The sequence below is a fragment of the Cetorhinus maximus genome, unplaced genomic scaffold (assembly GCF_964194155.1).
Source record: "Cetorhinus maximus unplaced genomic scaffold, sCetMax3.hap1.1 HAP1_SCAFFOLD_1392, whole genome shotgun sequence".
Taxonomy (NCBI): Eukaryota; Metazoa; Chordata; class Chondrichthyes; order Lamniformes; family Cetorhinidae; genus Cetorhinus; species Cetorhinus maximus.
Window position 1 is genome coordinate 1 of NW_027597333.1, and position 18174 is coordinate 18174.

General features: G+C 47.5%; 1 long non-coding RNA gene across 1 annotated transcript; it reads right to left on the minus strand.

Annotated features, from left to right (window-relative positions):
- Positions 1-11092: 11092 nt before the first annotated feature.
- On the minus strand, positions 11093-17419 carry LOC144676160 (uncharacterized). Its single transcript, XR_013575259.1, has 2 exons — positions 16940-17419; positions 11093-11319 (listed from the first exon to the last, which is right to left on the minus strand). It is a non-coding gene; the product is annotated as an uncharacterized LOC144676160 (long non-coding RNA).
- Between the last annotated feature and the right edge of the window lie 755 nt (positions 17420-18174).

The following is an 18174-nucleotide window of genomic DNA, read 5'->3' on the forward strand; positions in this document are numbered from 1 at the left end:
GGGAAAGCGGGGGGTAGGGGGGAAGAGGGAAGGGGGGGAGGGGAAGAGGGAAAGCGGGGGAGGGGGAAGGGGGGGCGGGGGGAGGGGGAAGGGGGGAAGAGGGAAGGGGGAGGGGAAGAGGGAAGGGGGGGAGGGGGCAAGAGGGAAGGTGGGGGAGGGGGCAAGAGGGAAGGTGGGGGGGGGAAGAGGAAGGTGGGGGAGGGGGAAGAGGGAAGGTGAGGGAGGGGGGAAGAGGGAAGGGGGGAGGGGGTAAGAGGGAAAGCGGGGGAGGCATTTATTGCCCATTGCTAGTTGCCCTTGAGAAGGCAGTGGTGTCATGAAGAGTTATTAATTTGTATATTGTTTTTGGAAATTATTTTTAAATTGGACTTATTGTACGGTCTGTGTTTATGTGTGTTTCTGTGTGTGGCTTCCTAAAATTAAAGCCAGCTAGTCAATGTGCTTTGACGTATAGTAGTTTTGAGATATTAATTAGATAAACGTAAATTAGTTAAAAGGTAAAGAGTACATTTGCATTTGCTGAATAAACCATTCAAAAGAATGGGTAAAATCTTGCACCTAGCTGGGAATGCCAAGCAATGTGTTTATATTAATAAAATTGGTGGAATGAGAGGATTATTATTAGGAGAAGTAAAATTTAAAACAACCTACTAATACAATGGAAAATTTACATTCAAACGGAAAGCTAGGAATAAACTGAAAGGAGTTTGTGTGTGTGAGTCAGAGCATCTAAGATCTAACCAGCCTGTAAGCCAACAACTGTGTCTGCAAAGGAACCAAATTGGAAGGGGCCTCATTTTGAATTCTTAAGGTCAAATGTGCTTTGCCTGGTGTCTGTTTAAAGCCTATGGCTTAGTGTTGCCTTGGTGAAGATTTACCTGGGAGTGATTAATTTGGGGATTTGTTTAAAAGTAATTTGTAGACATATATGTGTTTAATTTTATGTTAAATTAATAAATGTTTAATTTAGTTTTATATAAAAAATCTTTTGAGGCTTGGTGGTTTTATTTCTTAATTCAGAGCTGCATCTCGAACATACCAATTAAAAATTTGGGTATGACAGTTGTTCAAGTTTCCCTCTGGGATTTAAACAACTCAGCCTTTACCAACTGCTGTGTCATAACAATGGTGAGCTGCCTTCTTGAACCGCTGCAGTCCATGTGGTGTTAGGGAGGGAGCTCCAGTCTTCTGACCCAGCGACAGTGAAGAAACAGTGATATACTTTCAAGTCAGGATGGTGAGTGACTTGGAGGGGAACTTCCAGGTGGTGGTGTTCCCATGTATCTGATGCCCTTGACCTAGATGGTAGTGGTCGTGGGTTTGGAAGGTGCTACCTAAGGAGTCTTGGTGAGTTCTTGCAGTGCATCTTGTAAATGGTACACACTGCTGCATCGGTGGTGGAGGGAGTGAACGTTTACAGATGTGGTGCCAATCAAGCGGGCTGCTTTGTTCTGGAAGGTCTCGAGCTTTTTGAGTGTTGTGGGAGCTGCACTCATCCAGGCAAGTGGGGAGTATTCCATCACACTCCTGACTTGAGCCTTGTAGATGGTGGACAGGCTTCAGGGAGTCAGAAGGTAAGTTACTTGTCACAGGATTCCTAGCCTCTGACCTGCTCTTATAGCCACAGTATTTATATGGTTAGTCCAGTTCAGTTTCTGGTCAATGGTAATGAAAAAGTTAGAAAAAGCAAAAGAGCACCTGCCTCCCCTCCTCACTGAACTCCCTCAACTCACCAAACTCTCAGCACTGCATTCAGGACTCCAAGACAAAATTAAATAAACTATCCCTGAATGCACACAACATTCACAACAAGGTTGCTGAATTGACAGTACTAATGGAAGGAATGATCTAATTATCATTAGAGAGACAAGGCTATAGGGTGACCAAGGCTGGGAACTGAATGTTCAAGGGTACTCGACATTTAGGAAGTATATGCAAAAAAGGAAAAGGAGGTGGGGTAGCACTGATAATGAAGGATATGATCAGGACACTAGGGAGAGAGGTTTTTTCTAACTTCTTCACCTTGTAGGATTCGGTTATTGCTTTACTACAGGGGAAGAAGCTAGCTGTTTGGTGATTATCTGGTGAGTTAAGGTCTATTCTATTCCTATGGTTTGAAATGTGAATTTGTGGTCAGCTTAATAAAATACATAAAGGAAAATAAATCGGTACGTCAGAAAATCAAGATGTAGGATCAGTTTTGGTGGAGCTAGAGAACAGCAAGGGGCAGCAACCATTGATAGGAATTGTTTATAGGCCACCGAACAGTAGTGGTAATGCAGGACACGGTATAAATCAGGGGTGCATGTAACAAGGGTGATACAGTAATCATGGGGGACTTCAATCCACATATAGACTGGGTAAACTAAATTAGCATTAATGCTGTGGAGGATGAATTCCTGGAATATACATGAGATGAGATTTCTAAAACAGTATGGTGAGGAACCAACTAGAGAACAGGTTATTTTAGATCCAGTATTGTGCAATGATAAAGGGCTAATTAATAATCTCATCATAAAGGCGCCTTTAGGGAAGAGTGGCCATTACATAACAGAATTTTACATGAAGTTTGAAAGTGATGTAGTTTAATCAGCAACTAGAGTCTTTAAATTAAACAAAGGAAACTGTGAAGGTATGAGGAGCGAGTTGGCTGAGGTAGATTAAAAGATATGATAGTAGACAGGCAATGGCTAATACTTAAAGAATTAATATGCTGAAGATGTGGTTCTGGTGCCTGGACCGGTCTGGTGGAGCCCTGCAATACAGTGCGCAGAGGGTGTCATGCATTGTCGTCGTCTGCTGCATCCTTTACAACCTATCACTGCAACAGAGTGAGGAGCTGGCTGAGGAGGAGATGCAGGAGCTAGAGGTCTCCTCCGATGAGGAGGATGCAAATGGGGATGAGACGGAGGAGGTCCTCGGAGGTGATGATGATGGGGATGAGGCTCTCACACTGGCCAGATGAGGCAGGCGCTCGGGAGGCCCTCATAGCTGCTAGATTTGTGGAGGATGATGCCATGCAGTGAGTTGACCCCATAGATTCTCACAACGCAGTTGTGAACGTTTGGCTCCTGTCTGGCTTATGGCAGCGCCAATACCCTCTGTGATAATGCTCCTGTGATGGAGATGCAGTGGAGGCCAAATATCCACTCGATCGCAGGAGGACGATGATGACATGCAGTGAGGACACTCCATAAATCTTCACATGGCCTCTGAGACTGTCTGACTCCTGTCTAGCTGATGTCTGATGCTTTATTCGCTTTCAGCACCTGAGCCCTTCAGGAGCTGGTGCACAGCATCAGTGGTTACAGATGCTGAAGAGATGGGGGCCAGCCCCTCCTTAAAAAGGTGCTGAGAGCACACCGAGAGTATGAGAGAACTCTGTGGCACCTGCCCACTACATTCTGGCAATGACCAGCACTGCCGAGGTGCAGGCATCAGTAATGTTTCCAGGGAGTGTAAGGCTGGACTATCACTTTGGTATGAAGGCCGCACAAAGCACAGGGAAGAGACCCTGGACTGAGACACCTGCCTTTATCTTGTGCAGAAAGGTTTCACATCTGAGTGACACGAATACTGCTCATCAGAACAAGAAGCCATGGGCAGGGAGACATTCTTGTGAGTTTATTGACAATAGTGAACATTGTGTGCAAGTGATTAACACCCATGCCAGGCTGTGCAACTAATTCTCCTTAACTTTCCTAACCCTGTCGCTATGTCTTGTTGCTCTCCGGACATCCAGAGGGGAGGTGGAGGCAGCCTGCTGACTGTGATGCCCTGTCTGTGGTGACTTTGACGTTCGTCCTCTGGAGGGCTGAGACCTGGAGGGCCCCGGCCTGCTTTCAGTGGCAGTGGAACCCCTCTTGGCCTGTGGAGTTGGACCTGTGGAGGTCACAGGAACAGGGGATTCGGATGGGCCGGTCACTCCAAGAGTCACCTGGGTGGATGGCCCCGGAGTGTGCACCTGCTGATCCTCCTCCCTATGGGTGTCCGAGGGTCCCTGGCTGACTCCGTGAGGAGAAGGGGCAGCTGGAAGGAGATCAAGCTGCCCAGCACCTCTCTCACTTTTACGCTGTTAGAGGCCAATTATGGCATCAGTGATGGAGTTGAGCCCGTGCAGCAGAGCAGGAGTGAAGTCCTGGACCAAGGTCTCCATGGCGGCCACCATCCTGCCAGTGCTGACCTCGGTGTGTTGCAATTCCAACGCTCTCACCTCAGACTGAAAGCATACTGACTCCTGCATCGTGCCTTGCAATCTGAGGAGTGCAGTGGACATCACTTCCTGATGTTCCCGAGCTTGCCTTTGCAGCTCCAGCAACTGTGACATGACTGAGTCCAGAGGCTCCTCATCTGCTTCGGACTCAGCAATGTTCTGGCGTCCATCGCTCCTCCGAGTGCCGGGGACCTGGGAAGTCCCTGCCTCCACCTGCTGTGGATCAGACAGTGCGATGTTCTCACCAGGTTGTGATCCCGGGGCTACTCTAAAGTCCGGTCCCACCTAGGTGTGTGTCTCTGCGCTGGTGGAGAGTGTGGGTGAGCGCTGTGATGGGACTTCAGGGAGGGTGCCTCCAGATTCCTCTTCAGAGGTTTCTTTAGGGCTTGATTGGAGGCCCTGGCTCATGGACTCTGTCGGCTGTTTGGCAGATGTGCCTGCGGAAGCAAAGGGAGATAATTAGTGCATGGCAGTGGCCTGTGAAAGAGGACACATCACTCACAGCATGGTTGTCTGATGGATGTTGCACTGCTAGACCCTCACTTGGTAGAGCAGCGCCTACCTTACCGTCAGCACAGGAACGGTCCTGGTCATTGCCGGCATGCTGGATGGCTCTATTTTCAAAGCCCATGAGGACCTTGATTTCAGGCATTCCTCCACTGGTCTGTGACCTCTCCCTGTTGTTGTGAGCCAGCTTGTCCTGAATGAAGACAGATGGAGAAAGTATAAGCAGGACGCCTGCCAGGCCAGATGCTAAATGTGCCTGGCCTGTGTGGATGGTGAGTGGTCCCATGGACGGGATGAGGATAATGACGGTGTTTGTGAGGGAGTGAATGGTGATGTCCTTTGAACAGGCAGTGAGTGAGGACCATGTGGATGTGTGCTGTGTTTGTGAGTGTTTGAGCTGAGAGTGATGAGAAGAGTGACTTACCCTGGCGGAACAGAGGAGATAATTCATCCTCTTTCAGCACTGGGTGGCTGTCCGTTTTTGAAGGATGTTGGCACTGACCACCGCTGCCACCACCTCCCAAGCCAGGTTGGTGACGCTGCTGCCCATCCTGTGGCCAAAACGGGGTTACAGGGCATCCCGGTGGGACTCCACTGTGTCCAAAATGTGTTCCAGAGACATGTTGCTGAAGCGGGGTTTGCAGTCTTTGTGCCTTTTGGGGCCATCTTGTCTCCCATGCAGCAGTCGCTGTCTGGAAGCACTGAGATGTGTGCTTGCAGCAGAACTTTAAATATGGCACCCGGTGTGATGAATGGCGAGGTAATGGTGGGTGGGCAAATGAGAGCCTGCCCGCCATCAAAACGGCGTGTTTCCTGAGAGTGCATAAATAATGTGGTGGGTTTGGGCCAATACGGCATAAAAACCAGCCATTGTGGCCAGCGGGTAAAACATAATTTTGCCTGCCCGCTACAGCACTTAGTGCAAATCTGGGGTGATTCTGCCCTTTGTGTCAGCTAGTGGTAACTCCTCACTGGTTTATGTGTCTGTAAAGATATTGCCAGGTAAAGAAACATTGGATAATTGAATCATCTTCTTGTGTTTGTATTGTGATCTTTCCAACCTTTATGTCTGGTATAATATAGTTCATTTTTCTTATTTTAATATATATTTTATTATTTGTGTTAATAGTTCATCAGTAGACTCCTGTGAATTTGCTCAGTAACTAAGCTGCATGGTTTCTAAAAAAAATAAAGCTTCGGATCTATCAAGCCAGGTTTAATTCTGGGATCTGACTTGTCCAGTATTAACATCAACTGAGGTCATAACAAAGTGGGGCACTTGTTGGATCAAAAATGCTTGAATTTAAAAGGGATCTGTGAATTCTTAAAGAAATGAATATGTGGAGGTACTGGGCACAAGAACAGGATTTGCTGTGAAGTTTATTACACTGATTGGAACTCAAAAAAGGCTTTGACTGTTGCTAAGACTTTTCTGGGAGTAGAAAATGTAACAGTGGGTTATTTGAAATCCTTGACTAAGGCTATACTAAGAGAGTTAGCAGAGATACATTGAAGGTAGAAATAAAAATAGGATCTCATACGGATGATGTGTTTAAAGTAATTACCTAGAGTTTAAAATTAAAAGAGGCGAAACCTGAAATTGATGCATCACAGCTAGAGTTAGCAAAAAATTCAGTTTTGAGATAGAAAAAGAAAAGAGATGAAAGAACTCAAATTTTAAAAAAAAGGAAGAAGAAAGAGAAAAAGGAACAGAAATGAGAAAGTTTGAACGTGAACTCCAGAGAGAGTTGGCGAGGGAAGAGAGAGATAAGGGAAGAGATAGAGAAATTCAAAGAGAGAAAGAAATCAGACAGTATGAATTGTCTAAACAAAAGCTTAGATTAAAGAAAGAAAGGAGAGATATTGGTTCAGAGGATGATTTTGATTCCACTGAGAATTTTGATTGAACTAAAAATCTTCATTTAGTGTCTAAGTTTATGAAGGATGGAGTTGAAAGATATTTCACCTCACTTGAAAAGGCGGCTGTGAAATTGAAGTGGCTAAAAGATGCTTGGACCTTAATGTTACAGAGGGTCCTGTTAGGAACAGCTATGAATGTGTACACTAGTCTGTCAGAAGAGTAATTGGCAGACTATGAAGTGGTTAAAAGGGCAATATTCAATTCTTACAAGCTTGCTCCTGAAGCTTATCAATTAAAGTTTAGGACCATAAGGAAAAGGCCTAATCAGAGGTTCATAGAATTTCCAAAGGAAAAATAAATGCTGTGGGATCAGTCATTTCAGTCATTGAAATTAGAAAACAAAACTGAGAATGTGAGGGAAGTTATGATTACGGAAGAATTCTGAAGTAGTATTCCAGTAACCATTAAGAATTATTTAGGTGAGAGTCAAGTATCAAAGATCCAAGAAGCGGCGGTTTTGGCTGAGACCTTTATCTCACACAGACAGTTACATGTGGAGACATGGTCATACAGGAATCAACAAGGAATTGGAGGAATAGGAAAGCTAGTGATGGAAAAGGTATTAGTTCTAGGGAACAGACAGAAGGACGCCAAAATAATAAAGGAGGTAGTCTAGAATCTAAAAGTGAAACCGAACAGACCACCCGGCATCGACCTAGGCACCAGAAACGACAACAGCAATCTCAGCCCTGTCAACCCTGCAAAGTCCTCTTTACTAACATCTGTGGGCTCATGCCAAAATTGGGAGAGCTGTCTCACAGACTAGTCAAGCAACAGCCTCACGGAATCATACCTTATAGATAATGTCCCAGACTCCGCCATCACCATCCCCGTGTATGTCCTGTCCCACCGGCAGGACAGACCCAGCAGAGGTGGCAGCACAGTGGTATACAGTTGGGAGGGAGTTGCCCTGGAAGTCCTCAACATTGACTCCAGACCCCATGAAGTCTCATGGCATCTGGTCAAACACAGGCAAGGAAACCTCCTGCTGATTACCATGTACTGCCCTCCCTCAGCTGATGGATCAGTACTCCTCCATGTTGAACACTACTTGGAGGAAGCACTGAGGGTGGCAAGGGTGCAGAATGTCCATCACCAAGAGTGGCTCGGTAGCAGCACTACTGACCGAGCTGGCCGAGTCCTAAAGGACATAGCTGCTAGACTGGGTCTGCGGCAGGTGGTGAGGGAACCAACAAGAGGGAAAAACATACTTGACCTCATCCTCATCAATCTGCCTACCCCCAGATGCATCTGTCTATGACAGTATCGGTAGGAGTGACCACTGCACAGTCCTTGTGGAGACGAAGTCCTGCCTTCACAATGAGGATACCCTCCATCGTGTTGTGTGGCACTACCACTGTGCTAAATGGGATAGATTTCAGATCTAGAAACTCAAGACTGGGCATCCATGAGGCGCTGTGGGCCATCAGCAGCAGCAGAATTGTACTCAAACATAATCTGTAACTTTAGGGCCTGGCATATCCCCCACTCTACCATTACCATCAAGCCAGGGGATCAACCCTGGTTCAATGAAGATTGCAGGAGGGCATGCCAGGAGCAGCACCAGGCATACCTAAAAATGAGGTGTCAACCTGGTGAAGCTATTACTCAAGACTACTTGTGTGCCAAACAGCAAGTGACAGACAGAGCTAAGCGATCCCACAACCAACGGATCAGATCTAAGCTCTGCAGTCTTGCCACATCCGGTCATGAATGGTGGTGGACAATTAAACAACTCACTAGAGGAGGAGGCTCCACAAATATCCCCATCCTTAATGATGGAGGAGACCAGCACATCAGTGCAAAAGATAAGGCTGAAGCATTTGTTACAATCTTCAGCCAGAGGTGCCGAGTGGATTATTCATCTCGGCCCCTCCGGAGGTCCCCAGCATCACAGGTGCCAGTCTTCAGCCAATTCGATTCACTCCACGTGATATCAAGGAACGGCTGAAGGCACTGGACACTGCAAAGGCTATGGCCCCTGACAATATTCCGGTAATAGTGCTGAAGACTAGTGCTCCAGAACTTGCTGTGTCCCTAGCCATGCTGTTCCAGTACAGCTACAACATTGGCATCTACCCAACTATGTGGAAAATTGCCCAGATATGTCCTGTACACAAAAAGCAGGACAAATCCAACCTGGACAATTACCGCCCCTTCAGTCTACTCTCCATCATCAGTAAAGCAATGGAAGGGGTCATCAACAGTGCTATAAAGTGGCACTTGCTTAGCAATAACCTGCTCACTGACACCCAGTTTGAGTTCAGCCAGGGTCACTCGGTCGACCCCTTCCATTGCTTTACTGATGATGGAGAGTAGACTGATGGGGCGGTAATTGTCCAGGTTGGATTTGTCCTGCTTTTTGTGTACAGGACATATCTGGGCAATTTTCCACATAGTTGGGTAGATGCCAATGCTTTAGCTGTACTGGAACAGTATGACTAGGGGCACAGCAAGTTCTGGAGCACTAGTCTTCAGCACTATTACCGGAATATTGTCAGGGCCCATAGCCTTTGCAGTGTCCAGTGCCTTTAGCCATTCCTTGATAAAACGTGGAGTGAATCGAATTGGCTGAAGACTGGCACCTGTGTTGCTGGGGATCTCCGGAGGTGCTGAGATGAATAATCCACTCGGCACCTCTGGCTGAAGATTGTAACAAATGTTTCAGCCTTATCTTTTGCACTGATGTGCTGGTCTCCCCCATCATGTCACACATATCAGGTAGTGGGGAAACACCAATCAACCATTAAAACTGCACCTTTAATTCTGATACCAGTTTTGAAGAACCATTTAGCAGGGTCTTAATATATACCGACCTAAAACCCGAAGTGGGAGCCAATATCTTTTAACAATTATGGATGTGTTGACTCGATTTCTGAGACAGTGCCTTTAGGGAAAATTATGGCAAAAGTGATGGTGGAAAAGTTAGTTCAATTCTTTACAAAATATGGATTACCTAAGGAGATACAATCTTATCAAGGCTCAAATTTTATGTCACAAATATTCAAAGAAATAATGAATAGTTTGGGAATCAAGCAAGTTAAGTCTTAAGCTTATCATCCACAGTCATAAGTAGCATTAGAAAGGTGGCATCAACTTTAAAGATCATGATTAAAACCTATTATCAGGAATGTCCTAATGATTGGGATAAAGGAATTCCATTTTTACTGTTTGCCATTAGGGATGCCTGTGGTAAAGTGAGGTACCCTGTCCCTTTAAGAGAATGCAAGTTACTGATCACGTGACAGCACTGACAAATCACCGCACAGCGCAAGCAACTGGGAACTGTAAGTCTAATTTTGGAGGTTTCTGAGTGAGCACGTATGATCTGGTGCTCTGCCCTATGTCTCAATAAATCATCACTGTTTATTCTTACATCAGCCTCTCCCCGTTATTGATTGCAAGCAGCAATTGACGAGAACGAAGGGGGGCGTGCAGTTAGAGGTCGGTTGGCCAACAAAATAATTTACCGAAGACATAAAAATGCCCCTAATGAATCAACAGGATTCAGTCCATTTGAACTGATATGTAGGCATGAAGTGAGAGGACCTCTTAAACTAATTTAGGAAAAATTTATAAATCAAAGCCCAGAGACTACACTTTTGACTTATGTGTCTAATTTCCGGGAGAGAGCCAAAGTGTGAGAGTTGACCAAAAAGTATTTCAAAATCGCCAACAAACAATGAAAGTTAGAGCAGATAAAAATGCCAAAACTCAAAATTTTGTCACTGGGGACAAGGTGTTAGTGTTGTTACCTGTCTCTGGTGAACCATTAAAAGCGAGGTTCACTGAATCTTATCAAAGCTAAAAGAAACTCAATCATGTACATTACATGGTGAGAACTCCAGATAGGAGGAAAAATTAGCGAGCGTGTCATGTTAATATGTTAAAACAATATTATGACAGGAAAGGTAGTCAGGGGACGAGTGTGCTTACACTGGTAAAAGAAGTAGGGAGTGAAATAGAAATAGCAGAACACTCTGAGAATGAATCAGAAGTTGAAAATTCTAAAGTTGATCCTCCAGCAATCAGATTGGGTAATACAGAGGTGCTTAAAAATCTAGATGTAATATTGAGCTATCTTCCAGAAGACTGTCAAAGAGACTTACAAAAGCTATTACAAACTCATCAATTTGTGTTAATAAGCCTGGGAAAACATCTTTAGCCATACATGATGTTAATGTTGGGGATGTGTTACCCATAAATCAACATCCTTACAGATTCAATCCGGAGAAGTTAACCCAGGTGAGGGAAGAGATGAACTTCATGATGGAAAATGACACTATTGAACCAAGTCACAGTAGCTGGAGCTCACCTGTTGTAATGGTGCCAAAACCAATGGGACACAGTGATTATGTACAGATTATCGTAAAGTTAATGCAGTAACAAAGGCAGATTCATATGCAATTCCACGGTTAGAAGACTGTATTGAAAATATTGGACAAGCAATGTTCATTACAAAAATTGATTTATTGAAGGGATATTGGCAAATTCTATTAACCAATATAGCCATAGAAATATCAGCTTTTGTAACCCTGGACGGACTTTTTCTGTGCAATGTCATGCCTTTCGGAATGGAGAATTCACCAGCAACTTTTCAAAGATTAACCAACAAGGTCAATGAAGCATTATACAACTGTATGGTATATATTGATGATTTGGTTGTGTTCAGCCAAACCTGGGAGGAACATTTGCAACACTTGAACAAATTGTTTGATCAATTACAAGAGCCAATTTGATCATAAACTCGGGAAAAAGTGAATTTGCCAAGGCAAACGTGGCTTTTTTGGGTCACATTGGGGGACAAGGCCAATTAGCAGCTAGCGAAGCAAAAATAAAGGCTATTTTGGACTTTCCAGTGCCTAGTACAAAATGAGAGATTTTGCGGTATTTAGGTATGAATGCGTTCTATCCGAAGTTTGTTCCAAATTTCAGCACTGCAGTCGTTCCCCTGACAAGCTTGTGAAAGAAAGGCAAGAAATTTGACTGGACAAAGGAGTGTCAAAGTACCTTTCACAGTTTGAAAGCTGTGCTGACTACCGCACTGGTTTAGCGGTGCCGAATTATACTAAACCGTTTAAACTGGCTGTTGATGCCAGCAACATGTGTCCTGGTGCACTGTTATTACAGGAGGATGGGATGGGGATCCAACAGCCAGTTAGTTACTTTTCTCAGAAGTTGAATTCTTGCAAGCAGAAGTATTCAACAGTGGAAAAAGAGACTTTGAGTGTGGTGTTGGCTCTAAAGCCCTTTGAAATTTACGTCTCTTAAAAATCTGCAGAGACTATTATTTATGCGGAGCATAATCCGCTAACCTTTCCGAAGAAATTTCATACCAGGAATCTGAGACTTTTTTGCTGGGGTTTAACCACATAATTTGAAAATTATTCATGTAGCAGGAAGAGACAATATCATAGCCAATGCCTTATCAAGAGGTTAAATGATGAGGAACATGAATGTCGTGCTCATAGTGGACTTGCATGAAATATAATTATGATTGAATAGTCAAGTATCCTTGTAAATTTGATGTGAGTACATTGTTCTGCATAATTAGGATAGAGATAGTGAGAAAAGGGGATTTTTAATTCATTCTTGGGATGTGGGCATCGCTGGCTAGGCCAGCATTTATTTTGTTTAATAGAAAATGAAACTCCTCTTAAAGATACCATTTCATTTCTTTTTTTCTGTGTGAGGTGTTAGGAACAATACATAATACGACCCCTGAAGTTAAAGAGATATGTTAAAAGGGGGTTAGAAATCTAGGGCAGGATTTTCAGGTCACCAGGTGGGTGTGGTGGGCGAGTCCGGGAGCGGCAGGGAAACAGTCCGCTGCCCGCGATCGGCCCCCGACCGCGATTTCACACTGAGCTGAGCTCCACAGGGGGACAGGCAGACCTTAACGCTTCTGTGCACTGACCCATGCCGACATGGTACTCACCCTTCCTGAGTGCAGCAGGTCATTGAAGCGCTTCTGGCACTGCACCCATGTGCACCGCACCACATCATGGCTGCTCGCCAGCGCTGCCACCTCCTCCCATGCCCTCTTAGTGAGGTGTGGTGGCCTCCTCCTTCCATCACTGGGGAGAAGGGTGCCCCTCCTGGCAGTACCTCCACCAGGAGGTGGGTTAGGGTTAGGGTCCGCACTGGCCAGAAAGGGGCGGGCAGGGGTCTGTCAGTCGCCGGGTCCAATGGCGACCCGTTGGCCAGTTTAAAAAGCGGCCCAGGCAGTCCCTGGAAGGCTGCCACAGAAGGATGTGTGTTCAGTGTTCCCAATGGAGTCGAGTGCGGCTGGACATGGCAGGCTGGAGAGCAGGTCAGGTGGGCACTCGGCCGCCTGCTTTTCCGACGAGTGCCTCGCTACCCTCTGGAGGAGGTGGCTGCCAGGAGGGCCACCCTTGTCCCCAGAGATGAGAGGAGGAGGCCACTGCACCTTACCAAGAGGGCATGGGAGGAGGTGGCAACGCTGACGAGCAGCCATGACATTGTGTAGCACATATGGGTGCAGTGCCAGAAGCACTTCAATGACCTGCTGTACTGTTAAGGTCTGGCCATCCCCCTGTGGAGCTCAGGGGTATTAGAGTCTGAGTGCCAACTGTCAATCGCACCAAAGTTGGGGAAGGGGCTGAGCCCTGGCTGCTTGGACTGAGTGCCTTGCGGCTCGAGGATCACAACTCGGATGTGCCCTGCCAGGTGCTCCTCAGGTGGGGTTGGCCAGGCTGCAATGGCGCTGCAGGTAGATTGGACTAATCAATGCTCCTCTATCCTTTCAGGAGAAGATGGCCCGCAACCAATTGGAGAGGGCACGTATAGGTGGAGGGAAGCCCAACCTCCTGCTGCTCAGCAGGTTTGAGCAAGGCCCTGGAGCTGGAGAGTTGGGCACTCCCTGTGCAACCGGGCGTGGAGAGGCGGGGGTGCCAGATGAAGGTAAGAGCGCAGTGCACAAAGGTGAGGGTTTTGGATTGTGCAGCCATTCTAGTGTAGTCTCTTCACAGGTGTGAGCTTCAAACCTGGAGTCCCCATTGATCATTGAAAGACGATGGCGCTGTGATGCAGATCTCCACTGTCTCACCAGGGTGCCTGGTATGCACAGTGACAGTGTGATGACTTTAACTAGTGACATGTCCTTGTTCTCCATTAGATTCACCAGCAGGCGTTCACTCTGCGGACCCCGAAGAGCCACCCCTGACACCGGAGGACCACCGGGCTTCATCTGCACCTGTGTCATCCCCACTGTCTGAACCAGGCATCAACGCAGATACCAGCACCTCGGTGAGCATTAGTTCAGTGGCTAGAATGTCAGTGCACATTGATGAGGGCACTTCACACTCGCTTGAGGTGCAGGCGGAGGCAGAGAGTGCCCAGGGCGCCGGCAGTAGGAGGACTGCTGGAGACCAGGAACATGCTCAGTCGGTGGCTGATGATGGACCTCTGGAGTCGTCCCTGAGGCAGCAGCTGCTGGAAGTCCAGCAGGGTGTGCGGGAGGATCTGGTGGTGAAACATGAGGGAATGCGTGCCATGGTCTTCATTGTGGAGGAGTCCATGTGGAGCATGAGCAATGCATTGACCCTCATGGCCGAGCGCACTGCCTCCTCCATTGAGAGAGTAGTAACTCTCATGGAGAGGCAGATCCAGGGACAGAATCAGGGGTTCCTGGGGTTGCGCTCGGACCTGCAGCCCTCACATAGGCAATAACCTCAGGTGGTCAGTGCCAGCGTGGGAGTTGAATGTGACCCAGCTAGGTGCCCATCCAGCAATGGTGATCAGGGAGGTCCAGAGAGACCTCATGTTGGTGCATGAGCTGCCTGTCTTCTCTGCGTCCTCTCAGGGCGCTCTGGGTGATGGCAGCAGCTCCTTTGCCCCTCTGCCAGTGACTGTGACATCTTATGAGGCTGCGGTGACTGGAGAGATGCCAGCCATTCCCTCCAGGCAGGGCAAGCACAGACTCCACTGGCCAGGGGATGACCGCCAAGGTCATCAAGGCCAACAGGACAGCAGGGTTAACAGGCTGTTTCCAATGTCAGTGCCAGTGAGGGGGGAGCACCTAGATGTAGCAATCACAAACATGAGTTAAAGGCACTGTGAGCACAAGAGGGACAGGTCATGGGTGATTTTATGTTCATTTATGTTTACTTTATCTATACAGGTCTGGGAATGAAGACTAGAGAAGTTTATGTAGCTAGTTTTGAATTGTCAAAATAAGATAAATTTTGTTTTTGTTGTCATGACCTGAGTATGCTTCACCTTCTTATTTTATTGGTGGAGGGTAGGCCAGCATGTAATGCTGGAAGTAAATAGCATTGATAGAGGATTGGCTAACTAATAGAAGACAGAGAGTCACGATAAGGGGGGCATTTTCAGGATGGCAACCTGTAACTAGTGGAGTACCACAGGGATCAGTGCTGGGGCCTCAATTATTTACAATATATATTAATGACTTGGATGAGGGCAATGAATGTACTATCACCAAGTCTGTGGATGACACAAAAATAGCTGGGAAGATAAGTGGTGAGGATGACACAAAGAATCTACAGAGGGATATCGACAGGCTAAGTGAGTGGGCAAAAACTTGGCAGATGGAATATGATGTGAGAAAATGTGAGGTTATGCACTTTGGCAGGAAGAATAGAGGAGCTGAATATTATTTAAATGGAGAAAGACTGAAGAAAGCTGCAGCACAGAGGGATTTGGGAGTCCTCGTGTATGATTCCCAAAAAGCTAACATACAAGTTCAGCAGGTAATAGGGAAGGCAAATGGAATGTTGGCCTTTATTTCAAAGGGAATGGAGTATAAAAATGGGGAAGTCTTGCTAAAACTATACAAAGCACCAGTTAGGCCACACCTAAAATACAGTGAACAGTTTTGGCCCCCTATCTAAGGGAAGATATACCGGCATTGGAGGCAGTCCAGAGAAGGTTCACTAGGTTGATCCCGAGTATGGAGGGATTCTCTTATGAGGAGAGGTCGAGTAGGTTGGGCCTGTACTCATTGGAGTTTAGAAGAATGAGAGGCGACCTTATTGAAACATATAGGTTTCTTAGGAAGCTTGACAGGGTAGATGCTGAGAGGTTGTTTCCCCTTGTGGGGGAGTCTAGGACCAGAGGGCATAATCTCAGAGTAAGGGGGCGCCCATTTAAAACAGAGATGAGGAGGAATTTCTTCTCTCAGAGGCTGTAGAGGTTGGGTTGTTAAGTATATTCAAGGCTGAGATAGACAGATTTTTAATTGTTAAGTGAATCAAGGGTTATGGGAAAAAGGCAGGAAAGGAGTTGAGGATTATCAGATCAGCCATGATCTCATTGAATGGTGGAGCAGACTCAATGGGCCGAATGGCCATCTTTTGCTCCCACGTCTTATGGCCTCCTGATGTACTCCTCCTGCAGGATGAAAGAGAGAGACACATGGGTTAGCTTGGGCATACTAAGAACCTCTCTTAGTTAAGCCTGAAGGCTCCTTAATGCATCTTAGCGAGTGCTGGCCACCACTTGGATGTCCAGAGTTTAGTGCACTGCATGGCTGCCTGAAACCTGACCACCTCCACCTCAATCCATCTGACCGATTGGTGGCAGCTTTGCCCATTGGACTGCATGCTGTGCTCTCAGCTCAGGCACAGGCATTCTCCTAACCCGTGCTGCAAGGCTGCACCGTTAACTTGAACAATGGGGGAGACTGGGCCAAACCAGGGTGATGACATTGAAAAGGGCTCCACCAGTGACTGCTCCACGGCCAGCTTTAGCAAGGAGATTGTACAATGTGTGCAGTCATCCATTTGTTCTGCATCCACTAAAATGTTCATTAGTTTGCAGTTTGTGCCCGAGGGGTGAAAAGCTCTGGAGCACTTGGTGGCACTTGCATGCCTCTGCGTTGCTTGAGTGGGCAGATAAGCTGGAGGCCCGACTCCAAGTATGTCAATGTGGCTGTGTCTGAACTGTCTCAGCTGCGGAGGAATGGTCACTTTATACAATGGCCGGGATTTTCCGGCCCCATCGCGGGTGGGACCGGCCATGGCCGAGGTGGCACCCCAGCCAGAAGTCCATTGACTTGCGGTGGGACTGGACGATCCTGGCGGTGGGCGGATGGGGAAAATTCCACCCAATGTTTCCCTAATGCATGACCGCTTCCCTCCCCACCACCCTGCACGTGCTTGTGCACTACCTTCAATCACTGAGCAGCCCTTTCCCCCACTCCCAAGTCACCTCAACCGCAGGGCAGCCCTTGCCGCCCCTCCTCCAACACACCTCAACCTTGAAGTCCAATAGGCAACCCTCACGAGCGCTGAGCAACATTACTGTGTACTCACCTCTGAGTTCCCCTCAAGGTGCAGTCCAGCAAGTGCATTCCTGATATATGCTGTTGTGAAACACGTCAGTGTGAAACGCAGCCCACCATCAAGGAGCTGAGCGGACGATTGCATACGGGTTTCACGATGTTGTGAAACTGATTTTTGGCCTGCTCGCCATACTGTTCACGCCATTGAACACCCTCGACACCAGCGGGCACAGAAAATTCCACCCAAAATAGAAAAAACAGTGCTGTTGCCTAGCAACAGCTGTTAAGTGATACAGAAACATGGAGAAAGACAGGACAGAGTTCAGTGTGTGTCAGAGAGCGAGGACAGGGATTTTTCAGCTCTCTGAGAGGGAAAAGTACAAGGCCAGTGAGAAAAGGAACTCCCCAACTCACAGGACTCTCCATCCCAATAACTTCACATGACTTCGCCTCTTCTAGGCCCGACTGCCTCCCCCACAACCTCCCCAAGGCCTGACTCTAACCTCCACCTTACCCCGGAATGCCTGACTCTAACCTCCACCCCACATCCCTGGCCCCATTGTCACACCCACCCCCATCCCCATCCCAAAGGCCTGACTCTCACCCCCACCTTCACCCCCCCAAGGTCCGACACCCACCACCCACCAAGGCCCAACTCTTATACCACCCTCCTCCCCGAGACCCAACTCTCAACTCCAGCCACCCCAGGGCCCGACTGTCACACTCACCGCCCCCGCCCCCCCCACCCCCAAGGCCCAACTCTCGCATCCCCCCCTCCCCACAAGGCCCAGCTCTTATCCCCACTCCTCAAGGCCTGATCTGACAATCCCAAGGCCCAAACTGACACCTTCCCAAAGCCTGAACCGACAACCCCCGAAGGCCCAACCCCTTCATCTCCCAGAGGCCCAACTTTCCCTACCCCCTCAAGACACGACTCTCACCCCCACTCCCCTGCCAAGGCCCAACCTGAATCGACACCCCCACTCCCGGCCCAAACCGACCTGACCCGGCCCAACACTCCCCAGATCTGACCTGCCCCAACACAACCTGACACCCGCCTCAACCCAACCTGACACCCGCCTCAAGGTCCAGCTCAACCCAACTCGACACCCACCCGCCAATCCTACCCTCTTAGCTTATATACATACCTTCCCCCTGGCTTGTCAGAGACCTTTCAACTTGGCTGGAACTTTAAACTTACCTGGTTTATGGCAGCTAGTGTTGTAAGAAAGGGGGTGTGGCTTACTTACCTGTGACTGGTCTTAC